Source organism: Cygnus atratus, chromosome 3, assembly GCF_013377495.2.
Source record: "Cygnus atratus isolate AKBS03 ecotype Queensland, Australia chromosome 3, CAtr_DNAZoo_HiC_assembly, whole genome shotgun sequence".
Lineage (NCBI taxonomy): Eukaryota > Metazoa > Chordata > Aves > Anseriformes > Anatidae > Cygnus > Cygnus atratus.
The window spans coordinates 12189231-12209237 of NC_066364.1; positions in this window are offsets into that span (position 1 = coordinate 12189231).

Below are 20007 nucleotides of genomic sequence, written 5' to 3' on the forward strand. Positions count from 1 at the left end.
AAATGTGTTTAGTTTTGTTTTTAAATGCATGAGTATTGGAAGGAAATAAAAGCTATATAGGTAAACAATTGAGTTCTAGGTCCTTCTAGAAAACTGTTCGTCTAATTCAAAATGTGAATACCTATATACTACATGATGCTACGTAACACTGTATCATCCAATAAGATCATTCTGCAAAGGATAAATGTTATAATTTGTTTGATTTGAATCTACCAAGTGATGGTAACTTGGGTCATCTACTTGAGTTATATTGTTTTACAAGGTTATTAAGCTCCAAGTGCAATCACTGTTCATTTGAAATACCTTTTGGGTTGACAAGGGAAAAAATGTTTTTAGTAGAAAAAAAAATGATAGTACTTGCTAGTGCTTATCATAACTTTTCCAATCAAAGGTATTTCAGGCAGATAAATTCACTTTTCCACATTCCTATAGACAGCAGCAGAAGATAGAAAAGGGGGAGGGAACCAAGAACTCAGGAAGAGCAGTTTAGGAACCACCTAGAGAAGCTGTTTGTGTTGAAATCTGTGGGGCTGGAGGGGGTTCCCCAAGGATGCAGAAAATATTAGCTGATATGCTGAGGAAGTGGACGGATTGACACATAGATAGGATTAAAATTGTATGAATATCTGGGCTCAAAAGGATACTAATCCATCCCTTGACTTCTGGTAGGAAGTTCCTAACAAGAAGGACATCTGAATGGGTGATACAGCTGATACTGTTAGGTATCTTCATAAATACACTAGATGATGAAACAGAATATCCCTCTGTAATTTACAGTGTCTGGCATAACAGAGAGCAGAGCATTAACTCAGGTTCCTTGAGAAACTTCAGGAGTGGGCCATAAAGTTCAAGAGGCAAAATACAAAGTTTTCCACCTTTGGAGGAATAGCTCTGTGCTTTGATATGGGTTGGGAACTGACTGGCTGAATAGAACCCTGCTGAAAAGGACCTGGATGTTACAGTGAAGCTGAGTATGAGCCAACAGTGTGCTTTCACTGCAAATAAGATGAACTGCATGCTGATATGAATCATAGAATCATTTAGGTTGGAAAAGACCTCTAAGATCATCTAGTCCAACTGCATTAGGAGGATCATGGAAGACAAGAGAAGTTATTGTTGTCCAAAAAGTGTTAGTGGTAATTTTATAATGAGAGTAAATAAACATTAGTACATCTTCCCAAAGAAATCAAACATCATTTGAAATCCTTATGATTCCATACCTGTCTATAATGAAATGTACTAATTTAATCAAGTAGGAGCAGCAGAACCAGTACAAAGATTACATAACAAAGTCTATGATTTTTGCTAGTCATGTTACCTGATCATCTTTATTCCAGCTGGCGATAGAACAAGAGATTCTTTCCCCTTTCAAAATAAATAAATAAATAATAATAATCCTTTTTCAACATTGCTGTCATGCAAAGCAATCTTAACATCCAGCTATATCCAGCCACAGATTTATGGAAAGTCAGCAGTTTTAGGCAACCATGTTTCAAAATTTTTGACAATGTCCCAACCTAGGCTTCAATTTACAGTGTAAAAATTTCATGGTCTTCTGAGGAACCAGTGAACAGGAAATGCATAGTGAAAAAATACAGTTTGAGACTTTGGAAGAAAATTTTATTTAGGAAAGGGAGAAAGTATTATTAAGTAAAGGAAAACAAACAAACCAAACCCAGATTATAAAAAGTCAATGCAAATGATAGACCATTCAGAAACACCTACTTCCCTTATGGCTAGTCATCCAATGCTTTGAAACATCATAATGAATTGTTATGAGAGGTTTATTTGCTTCAGTTTGGAAAAAGGAAGTGGAAGGAAAATGCAGTCAAAATAGACAGTGAATAAACACTGTCAAAAATCCATATAGATTTTAAAAAGTACATTGATTCGTTCCTTAAACATGCTGCTCTGTATAAACAGTCTGGCTTTGCAAAAAACATCATGGTGTCTGGCAGGGTCATGAACAAAACAAGTCCCCAGCAAAAATCCCAGATGTCCTTCCCCAAAGGGTTCTTTGAATGTAACTAAAATGACACATGGGTGTAGGAGCATTTCTTAGGGCATTCATAAAATGCTACCACTGGTGCAGATGAGGGCATTTGAGTGAAAGGATATTCTGAGAACACAAGTGCATTAGTCAGTCCACAGCAGAGACTTCATCCCTGCTCCTTCTGCACTCCCCCCCCCCCCCCCCCCCCCAGCAATTTATGGAAATGACTAATTATGACATAAATAGTTGGAATTACTGATAATCTACAGAAATCATGCTGAGCGTATAATTATACTATGCACTTGTATGCACACCCAAACATATCTGTACATATTCACATACTCAATCTGCAGCGAAAATACTGCTGATCAAAATATGTTTATGTTGTATGAATACTATGAGACTATAATGAAGAAATAAGAGTTGCTGTTTTGAGCAGTTAATTACAAAATGTTAGTATTTACGTGACGTAATTTGTTTTCTAAAATACTATTTTAAAGAGAGAACTTTAAGTTTTACACCAGTATTTACCTCAGAGAATTAAGTTCATCTCTGACATTTTACATACATTTGTGAAAATTACAAAATGCTCTTAAAACCTTTTTCCAGAAAATACAGACTATTAATCTGTTCTGCCAGTGCTGCTTGTTCTAGGCAATCACTACTATCCTAGCAACATATTTGACAGTCATGTAAGGGTGTTGCAAAACTTTTCCTTGTATTCAATCTCACAGTAATTTTAGACACCATGGAAATTATAATTAAATGACATAATTTATTTCCCTCACCCCTCACCCATCCCTGGAAAAGAATTATGCTTTTTTTGTTTGTTTGTTTGTTTTTTGTTTTGTCAAATTAAGAGTATGAGAGAACCCAAAACACTAAACAAAGGCAAAGGGTGTAGCAGCAGAAAGTTTCCATACTGATACTCTACATAGCCTTATGAGTAAGAAACTTCTACTGCACTTTCCTAAAAGCCGTGTAGCCTTTTTTACACAAGGAGGCGTGTAAAAGAATAACTACATTGAAAAATCTATTAAATTTAACGTAAATTAGTTCAAATTAAAATTAATTGTTTATAATTCATTCACTAGAAGAGATGAGACAAAACTGCACCTGCTGGTCACTTTTGTGTTAATCTCTATTAGAAGGATTACAAATACTAGAATATAGATTTATAGAGCAAACTTCTTCAACTTGCTTCATCACCTTAATTTCTTGCAGAACCTTCCCCCACCTCACCATAGCTATTAATCATAGTTAATATGAGACCTAGTGAAAAGTAATTAAACTCGGCTTTACTCTAAAAGTGATGCCTAGAATCTGCAAAAGATGGCATCTTAAGAGCATAAAGATTAAGAAAGATCACTTGTATTACTCATTTATTGAATATTCAAATAAGAATCTGCAGTTAATGCAGATCTTCATTACCGACATGAGCTTCTGATAAGAATAAATGGATTTTTTTCTCCTTTCCATTGCTCTTGTAAATTATACAAAAAAGGTATTGTGATGAGGCTAACTTCTGTCCTGCTGATCAATATAGTGTCCTTCTTCTTCCTCATCTGCTTGTTTTCATTTGCTCTCGATTACCTGTGAGGAATAAGACAGCTTTTTGTTCTGGGTTTAAAAATATTCTATCAAAATGCAAGCCAGCTACGTGGTCATGACTCTTAGTTATAGCAGTAATGCAAATTACTACCACAGAAGGAGGTATTCCTCTTCCTCAATGAATCATCACTAGATGTGGAAAAATGAGTCAGTCTTGACACAGTTCATTGTGTAAATGAAGATAATTGAGAGAGTCAGCAAAAGATTACAATAGTTGGCCTTGGCCAATGTAAATAAATGTAAGCAGGTCCAGGGTGCATCTACATTAATATCATTTCAGTCAAGAATGTGATTCTAAAGTGAATGCATTGGTTATCACACATAGGTTGGCATCTTAGAGAGGTCTCAGAGGACAGAGAAAAGATTTGCTTTAGGTGAAATTAAACCAGGAAAGGCACTCCAGTAGTCCTCTGGTGCACTCCAACTTCTAATGAACATTTAGTACATGCAAACAGAGTAGCTGTAGTCTGACATAAAACCTCCATAATATGTGCACTGTGAATGCTGACTCCCCGCAACTATTTGACTGTAGCGATTTACTGCTACTGAAAGATGGTATTTTTTAATATATGTATAGTTCCAGATCAAAAACAAACAAACAAACAAAAAACCTTGATAAAGATTAGTGACATCTACAGACATGAAAAAAATAGCAAGAGAAACTTCTAGTCTTGCTACTGTGAAATTAAAAAAAAAAAAAAAAAGACCTTAACCGTGCTGTTTCTTAGTCCTTATTCTTAATCTGATAGTGTTATAAGAATGGTATAGGCCAGATACCTTCAGAAAACTCTTTCTTTTATTAATCTGCTTATTTTTCCAATATGTATATAGTTTTATAATTAACTGCTTACAAAAGGAGGAGAGTTTAGGTCAACAACAGAAATTACAGAATTTTAGATTCTAGGACCTACAGTTTTCATTCAGCGTCACATCAATGAACTGAAATGTCCTACCATAGTTAACTGTATTCTTGTCAGAGCTCACATTCCTTCCACCTGTGTATTTATACTAACAACTTTTTGTTGGTGGTGGTGCTGTTCCAAATATGATATCCTTAGTTTGACTACAGAATAGGTAGAACAACATTAACAATTCTTTGAGCTTCCTATATCTTGACTCTGATTTGGAAGGACTGACTTCAGAAGGATGAACATAGTGTAAGAGTTGCATATAATTTAAGTTCTTGGCGCAGTTCCTGATTTTATAGGTATATACATTCATATCTGTCTCTATACAAGACTCTCTAATGCATCGATATAGATATAAATGGAAGTAGGAGGTAATAGCAGTTCCTCTCTACTTAAAAATTGACCATCTGGAAGTTCTTGTCCAGAGCAGATGCTGTTTCTTTTAAATTATATTTGTAATTACTGTACAACTAAAGCACTGTCCTACAACAAGAAATTATGAAAGTATTTCTAGCAACATATGAAGTAGAATGTTGATAAAGTAATGTTATCTTTTTTTACATACAATCCACTAGTTTATTGATTTTTATTCATAATCCATTAAGAAAGTTTTGTTGATCTTTTTATTGTTCTTTCAAGGGTCTTATTTAAGGTGAATTTGTTGTCCTTATCTTTTATCTCATTGATTGCTCTCCACAAAACACTTCAAGAGAAGAAATTAAGAGTTTAAAATATACTGCCCACAACACTTATTTGGACCATAAGAATACAGTATCTTCTATTCAAAAAGTATCTTCTTCAGAAAGAAGAGACCTAGACTGAACGAAGATTCCTAGATTGAATGGGAAATTTTTGTACTTCCTGGAATATGCATTTGACTGAAGTCCTGAAGCCATATATGCTTAAAACACCCCTTCCTTGAAGGCATAATTCTTGATTTAATATTCACTTCAGGGCAATATCTATCTATTAATATTCCTGACTTTCTGAGCTCATTGTCTTCACCTTGCACACAGATGTTACTAGGGACAACTCTTTCCCAAGAGGGTCAGTTCTCAGGTAGGGCAAGATAGAAATCTTACAGAAATATGACTGGAATGAATTTTTAATTTGGGTTATGGATAGATTCAGTACAGGTCTGCAAAACAACAGTGATCAGAAATTAAATACCAGTCCCTCTTGTCCTTTTGTCATAATCTTTACTCCTGGATTTTGATCTTGTGGGGAGTTAATATTTACATCTTTACCATGATTAAGATAGCTAAATATTACTTATATGAATTCTTTTTTTCTCTCTCTTTCACATAAACTTGACCAAGAACTATGATCTGGGGAGAAAATACCAACTATCCTAAAACTAATAAAACTTTGACTGTTGAAAAAAGTAGTACAGGGATGAAGAAGCTTTTCTACAGGGAGGTGATAAAGAGAGAAAGAGGTTGCAAATGTCCCTTGCAGCTATGGCAAGTATGATAAGAACAGTAGAAGGAAAGTCAGACTGATTAAGAAATTCGTAAAAGGACTTTATGAAATGGGTGGACACAAACTGTCTGGTCTTGAACATAACTAACATCAAAGAACTAAATCATAAATTCAAGGCAAGTGCTTTGTTAGATGTGTCTGTCAAGAAATGTCCTGATTGTAAGTGAAGAGTGGATGATGGCTCTGTCCCCTCATTGTGTATTGTGCAAACAGGGGAGAAAATTGACCTAACTGTTCTGGTTTTGACACCTCTGTCAAGTATTTCCTGATTTATCTCCAAAATTCATGAAATAAATCCAGATGCACTATTAGCTTAAACAAAAATAATGTAAAAAAATCTTTTTTTCAAGTGGGCAAGCTGAGGTCAGAATTTTCATCATCCCTTTACTAGGGATGAGGTAAATAAAAAAGATTTCGTTCTGTCAAAAATTCAGTTTTGATGCAGTATTTCTTCATAAATGAATCTTTTGAGTAAATAAGACTTGCATAAATGAAAGGTTTCCTAAATGCTTTTGCTTTAGCGTTTGCATTTTCCAAAGCCCCTGAGGCCACAGGTTAGACTAGGGAAAGCCACTAGTTCTACTGCTTTCCAGTAGCAAATGAGTCCTCTCAGAGAAGCTGCTTTTCTTGCAGTCTATGAAATGAAGAAATACTGTCATTCTCTGTGCAGCTTGAAATACAATCTTTCTATGGTAAATCAGGAAAGAATACAAAATTCTCCTGGCTATTTTACTCCACCTGTTTTCTGCTAGTGTACTTTCAAGGTCTCTGGATACTACCCAATCTTTCCATTCTCAGATCCCACATAGTTCTCACGCCCTTGTTAAACTGAGGCAGGGATAAAGTCCAATCTGAAGTCCTCCAACCCCTTATAAGTTGTTTCTGCAGGCTCTTGCAGAAAGGATTTGTGGCTAAATGTCATTTCTGTTTAAAAGTGCTAAGAGGTTAAAGCTGGTATTATGAATGTCATTTTCAGGGGAAGCATGCGAGATAAATGCTAATTTGCTCCTTAAGCACTCTCCAGTGATTTTCATAAGCACTCTTCAAAGAGTCAAAATAAAAATATCATGGTACAATATAGGAATCACAGCACAGACACTCTTCAGCCAACATGGTTGTAAACCTACTGGCCTGAAGCTATAAAAAGCAAAGGAGTCCCTGTCATCATCTATGGATAAATAGGAGGAAGGACAGATGCTGAGAATTTTCTTTCTACCAAAAATCCTCCAAGTGACATTTTGAGAAGCTGGCAATTTTTACACAAGCTTGGAAGTACTAAGGTAGTGAGTCTGAAGTGGGGGGAGGGAGAGAAGGAGGGATGGAGGAAGGCAGGCAGGGAGGAAGGCAGAGAGGCAGAAAGGACTTTCATTGAGTATTTCTTAGAAATATGTTGAGAGATTTTTGTCTTGAAGGGGGGTTCTCATGGCTCTTCATTTAAGCTACAGATGACACCAGTAGAAGCCAGGGAATGCATATGAGGTCTTCCTCATAGCACAGTCCCATAACAGAGAAATTAACTGTATATATGTTTTATGGATGCTGTAATAGTTGGAATTTCCAGAATATAAAAGTGTTTCCCAGAAAGAATTTTGTCAGTTTTACCCGGAAATAAAAGGAAGCTTCAAGGAACACCTTGCATGCCACAACTGTCTCAGCAACCTGTGCATGCTCTTGTTCCTCCCAGTTGTTGCTGTCCCTGTTAAAATTTCCATAGTGTTTTTGGTATTATAAATAAATATAAGATAATTTGCGGGCTGTGGAGGGGTCTGAGGACTGCACCACAGAAAAGAATGAGCTGTGGCCCTTTAACTGCCAAAGGGACAATGTTTACATTTATTTCAGAGCCCAGGATGACCTTTCTAGTCACATATCCATCTCCCACGTCATCTCTGTGTCTCTCAGCAGTCCCACATTAAACTATAGCAATCCCTTACACTAAGCAGTTGAGCAGTTGGGTGCAAGGATCCTGGAAAGGAACAGAGACTGTGCTTCTCACAGCCATGAACTATCACCATGGTATCTTGTCCTGACTTGGTAAATTCCTGGTGAAAACACACACTCTTTGGCATAAACCTTGTGCCAAGGAGACATGATATCTATGACATGAATGGATGCTCTGTCATATAACCTGATGTGAACACACACACACCCATCATCATATCAACCACTATATATCATTTCACAGTGGAAAGAAGGATGAAGAAGGTAAATGCTGGAAGGACACTTGTGGTTCATATGGCTAGACTGGGAGCAAAGAGGAGTTCTGTCATAAATGACATTGAATGTTATTCTCTCACCCATTATAAAATAATTTGTGTTATAACAGTCAGAGTCACTGCTTTGATGGAAAGTAAGTGCTGCCTTGTCAAGACTGCCTGGACTTCTAGGTAGAGGTGTGTGCTGATAGGGTCTGAGAAGCTTCTCAGACACTTTAGGCATTTGAACTAGGTAACTGTCACAGCTGAGATCACCTGGTTTCTGCAATAACAAGAGCAACAAATCATAATTGAAGACAAACCTACAAATGATAAGATTTGCTGAACGGCCTGTGCACTCCTATAACCTCCATTAATCTAAATCTGCTTTGAAGATTGGATTTATCAGTTTGCTGTGATGTTACTTTCATTATGATATCAGATGCCTAGCTCTTTCTCTGCCATACCTAGATGAGCCTTGACCCTGCATGATCCTAAACCAAAGCACTGATTTTCCATAGAAGAGCTGCAACAATCCAGCAACACATCAATATCCATTGTAGAAAACATACCTCCATTAATCACCTGCAGGAGATACTGTTCACCAGCAGTTCTGCATTCCCAACAATTCTAGAAAAGCAAAATCTAGAAGCACTCTAAAGTAAGGACCGCTGAACATCCACATAGATAAAGGTAACACTATTTCACTTTTCTAAACATGAGTATCTGGTTAAAGCTAATTGTCAAGATTTTCTGAACAGTCAAAGGAGAAAAAACAGATTTTCTGAAGACAATTCAGTCTGATGGATGCAAGTTAGAATGAGTCTTACCCGATGGTATATACTACCTCTCCTCAGAGTTCAGATGAAACAAACAACTTTTAGAAAAATACTTGCTCAGTGTAACGAAAGAAGTTGCAATTCACTGAGAATTACAATTCTTGCTTCTTAGCCATAAAATATCTTATTGATAACATGCACATCTTACTTCTATTTCTCTCATTCATATTAAAATATAGTGATATTTTAATTAATTTAGTTTTCAATAGCTGTCCATTTTTGTGACTACTTTGTCTTCTTTAAAAAAAAATTCTCATGATTTTTGATTGAATTTTGAAGATTACAGAAAAATGTTCCTGTGCTGAAGTGAGATGACAGATAAAACTCAGAAGTATTCAGAAAAGAAAACGAGAGTTGGTCAGTCAAAACATTTCATTTTGACTGCTTTGAACAATTCCATTTTGACTTTTAGACTTTCCTTTGATTACTTTATCTGAAATTTTAAATTAGAAAGTAATTTAAGAACAAAACATAATATTTTTCATTGTTAAAGTATAAGTGTAGACTAGTTTGAGATTTTAAATCTTTTAAAACATTTGTATTTCAATTTTTTTTTTTCAGAACACTTAATATAAAATAGCCATTTCTTAAAAATAGTTTTGTCGATGAATCTCTTTTCCAGTACATTTTTGTTGTTGTTGTTGTTTTTTACAAACCCATATTTAATAACAATACTAATATAAATTTTCTATTTTTTGGATATTCACTTGCACTCAATATGTAATTTTTAATGTTATTTTTATTTTTTGGCTCTAAATCAGTCTATAAATGTTTTGATCCATAAATCAATTGAATCAAATAGTCCTTTAAAAAGCCAAAATGTTTTTACCAAAATATATATTGAAATTGAATTATTATTCTGTTTTTAAATATTTTAAACATTTGTAATATTCCGAGATATCTGTGATAAGTAACAAAATACATTGCCATCATAAGCATCATAAGAAAATGAGGAAAGAGATTAAAGAAATAAGAAGCATTAACAAAAAAAATAACTAGCCTATTGTTTGTTAAATGTACATACAGCTCTTTGCATTTTATTCATGGGTAAATATAGATTAAAAAAAATTAAAAAGTCACTATTAAAAAACAAGAAGGGGTAAAGGAATACACACATACAACACACACACACACACACACACACAAAACCATATTTGGTGAATCTTAAAAAAAAAAAAAAATTACAACTTTTTCGAGAATACCAGTTAAAAAGCTTAAGTCTTAAACTGAAAAATACCATGAGTAATGATTTTAGCTTAGAGTCAAAGGAGTTTATAACCACAAACAAGTAATGCAAGTTTACTGAGGATTTGCATGCCATCTTGCATAGGATGCACTGGATAAGTGATCAGGTGAGCAGTAAGAGAGAGCAGATTTTTTTTTTTTTTTTACTAAAACTAATTTGCTGTTCACAATGTAATACAAAGTTACTGTATTTTATATATATATATATATATATATATATATATTTGACAAAATTCCATGGATTTATACAGTGGGTAGTCATTTGAATGTTAGGGAACTTCAATAGTGTGTTTCAGCTGCTCCTCAGGGACAAATGACAACAAGAGTTAGATAAAAAAATGTGGATACTCCTAGAGTTGTGCAACAATATTGAATGCTTTGGACCATACTAATGATAAGTAATTATGATTAAGGAATATATTTCAGTCAAAATGTTTGCCAAATTCATAATATGCTTGTTAAAAACCAGAAGCATAAAAACTGACACTTTTATAATAAATTAAACAAAGAGACATAAAATCTCAATAGAAGTTGGGGTTGGGATCCCTACTCAAATGAATATAACTAAAACTAAGGGCAACCTGTGCTCTTGAGCTATTATCTCAAAGTTTTTCACTTTTTTTTTTTTTTTTTTTGTAAACAAAGCTATATATATTGTGTCCTAATTTGTGAAATGGGGCATGGCAGACGGCAGAGAACAGTCTCATGGAGTGCACTGATGTATAATAACAATAAAAATGTATGCAAATCAGACCTCCTAAGGTTGTTGTTTCTCCTACAGGGGGAAGCAGAGAGCTTCTGTTCCTTCTCTGTTTTGGGGTTTTCACATACTCAGCTTCCCACCACCTTGGGAGTTCCCTTGCCATCCCTTTATTTTATTTATTTATTTATTTATTTATTTATTTTTCTATGTTTAGCTATTGGCCATCTATACTGTCTATTTTTATAGTTAACTCTTTAAGACATATTGTCTGCATATTTGCCTGAAAATATTTAGCAAAATATGACCCCTATAATTATATTGTTTAATTTGTTCATTGAAAAGTAGGTCTGCTAAAGACTTCAGAACATCAGTTGATCGTATCTCTATTCTATGACTGGATGCAGTAATAGAGCATGCAAATAATAACAACAAAATATTATGGACAACTGCCTTCTTATGTACCTGCCTCTTTGTTGGACCTGGTATAATGTAAAACTTCTGTTTGAGAATACTGCATATGTATTTGTATATGTGTACATTATAAACACTGTGTACATGTGGATAATATGTGCCCAGTCAATAACCATTTCTTTCTTTCCCATAAAGCATCCATATGCCCATCTATGATTCTATGATAAATCACATATGATTTATGATAAATCACTAAACACTCAAGCCATTCTGAGCAGGGAAAAAGCATCACAAAAAACTTCTTGGCTGTATTATCAGTGAAAAATACAAAATGTCATAACATAAATAAATGATACGTAGCTTTTAGTCTTTATGTAATCACCATGTCCCATATCAGCATTGGTGTTGCCACCTACGTTCACACTCCCTTTTCCTTATAATGACTAATTTTTCTGTTCTCCCATGTGAAGCTTAAAGTCTGTTTTACTTCTCCAACCATGCTATTCTTTCACAAAATATTTAATTTTTAGGTATTCTTCTAAACCTTCTTTTCAAAGTACAGGAGTCCTTAAAAAACAACAGCTGTCATAAGCATGTGGACTCTATGCTGCAGTCTCTGGGTCTGTAGCTACTTAGCACTGTCCTTTACTTCAGTTCTTGGAGAGTAAACAAAACACTGCATTGCAGCAAATCAAATTTAAAGAGACACAATAGGGCAGAGGTCTCTATAAGAAAAGATCAGTTTTGTTTGCCTCCTAGCAAAATAAATAAATAAATAAAAATAAATAAATGAAAGAAACAAGAGGCATAGAGAAGCAACCTATTTGTTTTTTATCCTTTGTTTCAGTTACAAAAACTCTTAAATAGAGCCTGTTTGATATGTTGTATTATAGCTGAGAAAGCCAGCAGCATGTATTGCTGGAGAAATATCATAAAGCTACCATTTGATATAGCTATAGTGACTACAAAAGATATGAAAAATAAATGTACACTAAAAATGCAACTATTTATAACTGCTACTTGTTGTTTTCTGTTTTGTTTTGTTTGATTGTTTGATTGCTTTAATCAGTTTTGATAGTTAAGAAGTAAACAATATTCTGCACTTCAAAAAGAGTACTGGAAGTTAAAGGGGTAATAGCTGTCATATGAGAATCTAGACAAATGTACAGACAATAAAGCTGAAATTTTTATTATGTTTTATGTAATACTCTGAGGCAGTTAGTAACGCACACATCACTGAGGGAAGTGGGCACATGAAAAAAATAAGTAGAATCAGAAGTATCTCTGTGTCAAATCTGCACTGGTTGCAATCCAGTGGATAAGGGTATGATACAGAAATACGCCAGGGTTCCTCTTGTATGGAGGTTACCTCTGTCTGCTTGTCTTCCTTAGCAGCAGCAAGCAAAAAAATGTGCTTTTGACTAATGGCTTCTCCATAGAAGCTACTATCTTACAGCTGTACGCCTCAGTGGAGATCTTCCCCTGAGACCTGCTAAAATCTTGAGTCACACAAGACAAAGTTTGGGTTCAGGCATGTCCACCATTTGCATGACATTCACCAAGGATAAGTGCCAGGTCCTGTACTTTGGTCATAACTATCCCATGTAGTGGTATAGGCTTGGGGAAGAGTGGCTGGAAAGCTGCCCATCAGAAAAGGGCCTGGGGGTGCTTGCTGACAGCCAGCTGAACAATTTGCTGACAGCCAGCAGTGTGCTCAGGTGGCCAATGAGGCCAGTGGCACCCTGGCCTGCATCAGAAGTAGCACACGCAGCAGGACTAAGGTAATGACTGTTGCCTTGTATGTGGCACTGGTGAGACCACACCCAAATATGGGGTTCAGTTTTGGGCTTGTCACTAAGGAAGGATATTCTGTTGCTCTAGCATGTGCAGAGAAGGGCAATAAAACTGCTGAAGGGACTAGAAAACAAGAGTTATGAGGAGTGACTGAAAGAGCTAGGGCTCTTTAGTCTGCAGAAGAGGAGGCTCAAGAGAGACCTCATCGCTCTCTCCAAAGAGGTTGTGGCAAGAAGGGTGTCAGTCTCTTTTCTTAGGAGACACGTAATAAGAAACAAGGAAATGGTTTCAAGTTGCGCCAGGAGAGGTTAGGCTGGATATTAGAAAGATTTTCTTCACAGAGAGGGTGGTCAAGCATTGGAACAGGTTGCCCAGGGAAGTGGTGGCATCCCCACCCTGGGAGGCATTTAACAGTGGACATAGCACTAAGAGACGTGGTTTAATGACAGGACTTGTTAGGTCAGGTTGATAGTCAGACTTCGTGATCTTGAGTCTTTCCTTTTTGAAATTAGCAAAAGGACAAAAAGAGGTGTCTTGAGCACTCCCACAGAGCTTGGAGCAGCAGAGCCACTAGAGATCCTGGTGACTGTGTCAACAGCAGTAAGATTTCCTTCATCCCCCAGTCTTTCTGCTTCATCTCAGCATAACATTGTGTGAGGGTATCACAAAGGCACCTGTTTTCTTCAGAAGCACCTATAGACTCAACCTTCCAATACACATCCTTAAAATACCAGATCAGAAGTGAGCCACTGCTGTCCTTCTAGCTTATTTGGAAAGAGTTTGGGCTTTTAGCTCTCAGGCTGAATGTTTAATATTTTGTATGGTGCTTGTTCATTATGAATTCACTTACATGTCCTTGCAAAAGCAAGTGGCCTTCCCAAATCTTGCCTCCCCCCATCTCCACCCCTATTCGTATTGAAAACACAGAAATCTCTAGAGATAGTTTCCATTTACACATATTTTGCTCAGACCGTCAGTACAGATACATTACTGGAAGGTGAGATGAATCCAACATACTCATTTTTGTCTGACGTGTCAGTACAAGGCAATGAAACAAGAACCGAGAATCAGACAGGCACTCCCATGCTTATGTGTTGTCCCTGCGTGTTTAATATTCTGAGTCTTTTCCAGTAACACAAAAACTGAAATGAAGCTTCTTAAAGGAAGTTCAATATATTGCACTTGAAATGGAAATAGCTTTTACACATATGCTGTTCAGTTTACACATCATGGACCTTAATTTCTGCACAACTTAATAATGCATATGCCTTTACAGATGACTCTCTTAAAAGTAAATAATTTACACTGACATGACTACTTTTTTGTCCCTTGCGAAGGTTAGACCTGCAAAGAGATGCACCCTCGCATACCATGGAATTAGGTCTAGCAAAAGATGGAAGTTGCCTAATTTGTTACATTTGTGTGTGGCAGTTTTGTTTCTTGAGAAGCATGCTGTTTTACTGAGCTGATGAACGATTTAATCTGAACAGGTAACAGGAATCCTGATCTGTAAATGCAGCCTACACATGGTGGTGGTAGATTTCTTGGTGGTTTGGTAGGGACTAGCTAAAATTCTTTTTGGTGCTAGTAGGTTGAATATCAGCCTTTCAGAAAGCTCTAATGTAAAAGCAATTAAACTCCTTTATGCAATAGAGGTTTATGAAACTATAAGAAATGCTGTCCAAAATACAAGCTGGAGTAGGAGTCAAGCCAAGTGTTGCCTCCAGAGACTGAATCCAAACGTGTGTTTGTTTTTTTTAGACCATAATACTTTCAAACTATATTTGCTCTAAACGGAAGAATATGAAGTAATGACTGTGCAGCATTTCACTACCATAACTACAGTGTCTTCTCATCCACTAGGGTGAAGACGGAGCCACTGAATTTACATAAAAATGGTGGGTGTCAGGTGTAGATCACAAAATCAAATGCTTTTTAACGGTACTCTCTGCCTTCCTTGCATTAGCCAAAATTACTTATTTCCTGAGAAAGTACAGAAAGACCTTTTTCTCCACTTACACAGTTCTACACATACACATTCTTTATTTCTTGAAAAAAAAAAAATTACATCCTAGCAAGATTTCTTGCTGTATGTGAGAATTTGGTATGTTTCATTCTAGATTTCACTTCTCTGTTTAAGCTGTTGTCACGTACAACCTTAGTATGAGCCAACAGATATGAAAAATTAGAAATATACATATATATATTCTGTTGAAATCATGTGGAAATATTCTGCAACGGTGTTAAGGTATGTCTGAATAAATGTTTTCAATAGTAAAGTTTCAAAAAAATGCAAATATATATATTAATAAGACAAAAATGGACATAAGTAGTCAGGCATTGGAACGGGTTTCTCAGGGAGGTGGTGGCGTCAGTGTCCCTCGCAGTGTTCAGGGAAAGGTTGGATGTGGTGCTTAAGGACATGGTTTAGGGGGTGACATTTGTAGTAGGGTGATAGTTGGACCAGATGATCTTGAAGGTCTCTTCCAACCTTAATAATCTGTTGATTCTCTGATTCTATAACTTACATGTTCTTATGATAAATAAGGAACTGCCTCTTCAAGTAGGCAATACAGAGCCTGAGGTCACTCAGATTCAATTTGTATTTAGGAATATCTTGAGGTTTTCTGTGAGACTGGGATTAGTTTTCTTGGTTTTATGCTTGCTTTGCAGAGTCTTGACTGGGCTTTTATGTACTGAATATTCTCACAGCAGCTTCTTACTACTTACTTTTGTCATGTAATTTTTGTTAATAAGCCTACTCAAAAGCTTTTTTTAATACGCTTTGTAAATTGAAAATGATCGAAAAATATTTTTAATTCCAGAGAAAAGAAAATTGTTTGAAAAGAGATGATAATCTGGGTTGAGTAGGTGAGACTATAATAATTGCTTTAATTCTAAGTGGTAACAGCAGCAGGCTTTGCATTGACAGGTCTTTTTTCTATAGTTTCCATAGTATATATATTTTTGTCTCTGGTTTTGTTTGTTTGTTTGTTTCTTAGGAGTGCTTCAAAATTGTGCTTATTTGTGCAGAGGGGAAAAAATAATGTGTCACAGGCCAAACATCAAATCATAAGACAATGAGGGTCCAATGGTGAAAATGCTATCTTGGGACTAAGACAACCCAGATACAATTCCCTGTTCTGTGAGAAATGCAGTATACTGTGAACTTGAGCAAACCATTTAAAGCTATATTCAGAAAACCGCCTTTGGTGCCAAAGATTGTTGCTTAAATCCAAAATAATGATCCTCAAAATCCTGCTGTTGTCTAATTGCAGAGCCACCTGGATTTTCTTGGCCCCTCTAAATTCTGTCAGCAGTGTTCCCAAGTCACCCACCATTCCTCTGCTCTCAAAGCTGATCTACATTGTGCTGAATATTGAAATAAATAATCTCTGAGCCAGATGGTGAGTAGAAGACTGATTCTGCAGCCTGATGGTTACAGTGTTCATCTGAGGATGTAAAGAGACCTTGATTCTAGCCTCCTTAGTCATGGGTTTAGTATTCACACAGATTAGAACAGTTTCAATAGCCAACATTATTCTTTCTCACCAATAAGATGTCATGTTCTGATGACAGGAGGAGTCATATGGGTTCCTGCTGGGAAAAAAAAAAAGAGATTTAAGTTGTTTTTGCAGACCCAGCTGCTGCGTAAGTAATGTGCTTATCATGAGAACTAAAGGAACAGAAGACACAGCATCTTGTGAACTCTCTCCAGAGGGACAAATTGATCTCTAGCAGTTCCAGTTTCACCTCCCAACTAAAAAAGGGATAAGTTTAGTCTGAGAACCTTAGTTTTGGATGGATAATGTTAGGTAATTCAACCCCGTTGCCTCATTCTAGGAAAAAGTATGCTCTGTGGGTTACATGCTAATGTGCTCATGTCTTCTCACTGTGGGGACTATGTATTCCAGACGTTGTCCCTTTTTTAACAAAAATATCAATGGGTCTGCTACAAGTTTATGTCAGACTTTCTTTGTCCTGTATTCTGGCTTGTTATGCTGCAGTGGCAATACAACAAAGTCTTTACATACCTTGTACAGGGACTCAGCTTAAACAAGGATTGTGGGTTACACAAGATGTCTGGATAATTAAAAATTTGGAGCAACAATGAAAAATGTATGTACCTAGACACCTCATTGTTCACCTGTGGACAGCAGTGATAAACAGCAGCCAGCCAGCCAGCCTGGCTGGCAGCAAAGTCTTGTTTTTTTTTTTTTTTTTTTAAATTGTTTGGAAACAGAAGTGCTGAGGTACTAACAGGCCAACTCCTGTTCTTACCCCTGCCAACAGAATGGTTCCAAAGAGTGTTTATCAATATGGTGACAGGCACTTTATATATATAAATGTACATATAATTAATATATATCTACTCACTGGACTGTGAGTAGCTACATTCTTCAAAAGGATGGTGTGACCTATGGGGATAAATTAATTAATAACTGTGAGACACTCATATTAAGGTAATGTAAGCCAAGTTAATTCTTTAGAATAGAAATGCTACTGAATCAGTAGACTGGATTTTATTATTTTTCTTAAATGATTAATATATTGTTAGAGTGCTCCTTATTGCATTTTATTACTTTTTCTTGTATAAAATACTTATAAAAATGTAGAGGAAATACAAAGTATCTATGGTAACATGGTTTGGAAAGACCACTCAGACTAGAGCAATGATAGGAAAGGGCTTGTGATGACAGGAAAACCTCTTTAAATGGTTTTGAAGTGAACTGTATGAGGCTGAATTATTTTACACAGACATTCCAAAAACAAAAATTCAACTTTGTACCATGTTTTTTTTGTTTGTTTGTTTTGATCTGCCATGAAATTAATTTTGAGTGGGATATTCAATAGATTGGTTGTCGTTTTCGTTAGAATTAGAATTTTTATGTTAAAAATATTGTGTTAATAAAAACATGCTGACTCTAGCATGGACTCTAGTCTAGGATGGATTTTAAACCATAATTTGTATTTGTTAAGATGAAATAAGAGAAAACAAAACCTATTTGATATTGACTAAAGTTACTCAATTTTGTCTTACTCATTTTAGGGATGTATGTGATATTTCTCTGTCGACTTTAGTCCTGATTTCCTATAGAATACATTTTTTTTTTTTATGTTCAGTTTTATACATAGTCAGGGTCAAATCATATTGTCATTGTTGCTGTCTTTCACAGTGACATGCAGTGTTGTCACTGTGTTTATGATCGTCACTCGGATGTTTATGTTGTAATGGGTTGTCTCCGCAAAATCCATATCAATCTCAGTACACACATTCCCCCTTTTCTCATTGGTCCTCTTCCAATAGGGTAGACCTCTTCCAGTTTTCAATGTGGGAAATTAAATATGTGGAAGATGACATCTTTTACAAATTGGGACTGCAGCCATAAAATCACTCCCTGAACAGTACAATTCTTGCAGGAATCCTAACTATTGCCTCTGCATCTCATAGAATCCAAAGTAAATGACACTGGAAGGGATTCAAAGAGCTCTGCTCCATTACTCTGTCCCAGTGAGCTACACTCATTTCACTGAAAGGTGGTGGCGTTTCCATTCTATCCCAATGGATGCTAGAACATTTCATAACTTTTCCCTTTCTAGCAATATCTGACATATTTTAATGTTCTAATTTCCTCTCCTTTTCTTTCCTCTCCATGTGACTTTTATATATTCCTTTGCTGTAATATTTTCAAGATCTCTTTTCTATTTATTTATTAGGTACCCTTTTGCCTGATTAGTTGTTTCCCATTATACATCCATGGTGTTAATCATTCCTCTGTTAATTGTTTTTAATTCTTTCACAATTTTTCATATTTTTCATAAAATGATTATGAAATGTAATATTCCCTTCCAAACTGAAGGTTCTCCCTCTAAACTTAATATCATGTAGCTCATTAAGTAAATACTGTGTAGTACTAGGTCTAGGATAGAACCATGTCAAATCCCTCTTGCTACCTCCCTCCACTTTGTCAGTAAAGAAATTATATCTTCTTGTCAAGTAACATTTTCAAAAGCAGCTGCATACTGACCTTACAGCCATTTCACTCGGACACTAGTGTTTTTGTTGTCTTATGCAAATGTCATGTCAGATAGCGTCAGAAGCTTTTATTAAAGTCATATGTGACATTCACTGTTTTTCTCCTATCCACAAGGCCTGTTACATTGTCATGGAAAGAAACTAGATTGTTTTGACATGACTTGTTCCTGACAATTCTATATTAGCTTTTAGCAGGTAACAAATATATCTTACAAATTGATGTATATCTTACAAATAGATTGATTACTCTGTAGCAACATCCTGCTTCATGAATTAAGTCCAATGAAGGAGATCACAAAGAGGCAGGCAGCCATCTACTTCTCAGAGAGGCTACTCCATCCAGAAATTGCATAACAACAACAAAAAAATAGTATTGCTCTGTGGCCTAAAATTTTACATCTCTTTTCAGTCAGAAATAGATTTCGAGTGGCTATGAGAAGAATGGAAGTTAAGGCTTTCCCTGCATTATCATGTTCTTCATCACATCTCTCTGAGCACCTCAGAAAAACAAACAGCACATTGGTAAAAGTGATTTCTGATTTCTGGACTATCTGAGGATAAATGGAAAATGTGTTTTTTGACACTATCTGAGACCTATGCACCTGATTTAGTCTAAACTTTATTCTTATTTTTATTTTCCTTCCTCTTTAGCTATTTGTTCTAGATTCTTTGAAGGCAGGGTCTTATTTAGTATGTATTTGGAATTGCTTTTCCAGGACCTACTCAGTTATATAGCTAGATAATCTTTCCCTCTGTCATAAAAAACTGTCAGCATTAAACACCCTAACA